This window comes from Myotis brandtii, unplaced genomic scaffold (assembly GCF_000412655.1).
Source record: "Myotis brandtii unplaced genomic scaffold, ASM41265v1 scaffold67, whole genome shotgun sequence".
Classification (NCBI taxonomy): domain Eukaryota; kingdom Metazoa; phylum Chordata; class Mammalia; order Chiroptera; family Vespertilionidae; genus Myotis; species Myotis brandtii.
Genome location: NW_005370610.1, coordinates 1,063,850 through 1,065,243, shown reverse-complemented (window position 1 = coordinate 1,065,243; position 1,394 = coordinate 1,063,850).

Here is a 1,394-nt window from a genome sequence, read left to right as displayed (position 1 = left end):
AACAAGATTGTGTTGAACCGTGCTGGTTTGGCTCAGTGGATGGAGCGTCCGCCTGTGGACTGGGGGGTCCTGGGTTCGATTCCGGTCAAGGGCATGTACCTTGGTTGAGGGCACATCCCCAGTGGGAAGTGTGCAGTGGGTGGCTGATCGATGTTTCTCTCTCATCGATGTATCTAACCCTTTATCTCTCTCCCTTCCTCTTTGTAAAAAATCAATAAAATATATTTAAAAAAAAAAAAAGATTGTGTTGAAGTCTAGTCATTTCAATTTATTTTAGGTTTCCCATGCATTCTAATTTACTTATAGAAAATATTGTTCATTAAAACACTTTTTCCATTTGATTTATGCTGAAGCTTCAACTAGTCAAAGATGTCAGTTCTGAAAAGTATTAGCATTTTATAATTTCTGTTTCCTAGGCTGAATGGATATCCAATTTTAGTAAAATTATCCAAGTTTTCAAATACCAGCATGAATTTAAAACATAGTTATTATTCCTTGAAAATCAAGTATTGAAATGTACGAGTAACAAAATTTCAGTCAGATCGTAAATGAAATGAACCCACACAAACATCTCTTAAAACTTTCTAACCTACGAATTTGAAATCACTGCCTCAGGGTAGTAGATTCAGTGTCTGCAATATACTTCTTAGGGGAGAGTAAGGTGAGCTCTAAGTCACTTTTTGCCTAAGGCTGACCTAATAGTGCTTCTGGCATTTTTTGTTTATTTTTATTTTTTTGAAAATACTTCATTGGGTCCCATTCAAAAAAGTGCAGAGTTTGGAAAATTATGTAAATTAAAGTTGATCTTTTTGTATGTTTGTCTTTTGCTAGATCAAGTTAATGTAGTTGGACAGAATTTCACTAAATTAAATAGTATGGTAGGAATTGTGTAAGTAGTGATACCAGAAGTAGTTGCTCTTTGAACTATGTCTTATTGGTCCAGGATGAGGTAAGGAGTTGGACAGAAATGATAAATCATTCCTTCTTTCTTTGAGAAAGTCTTAGTATAAAAAAAAGTCAACTGAAATAAAGTGATTTACATTTTTGCACAAGCTCCTAAACTCCTTGTGAATCATAACAAATTTCATGAATCATTATTGATTTTTCCTTCTTTTGTTACATTGTATAAAGGACATTCAGACATTGGCAGTTAAATCTCTAGAGGTGCTATGATTGAAATGACATAACATGCATTGTAAATTACTTCCAATAAAGATGGACATATGCAATTTATTAAGACACAATGGAGAACCAAAAATCCCACCATTTTTTAAATATAAATCCCAATTTTTAAAAAAAATATATGTTATTGATTTTTTAGAGAGAGGAAGGGAGAGAGATAGAGTTAGAAACATTGATGAGAGAAAAACATCGATCAGCTGCCTCCTGCACAT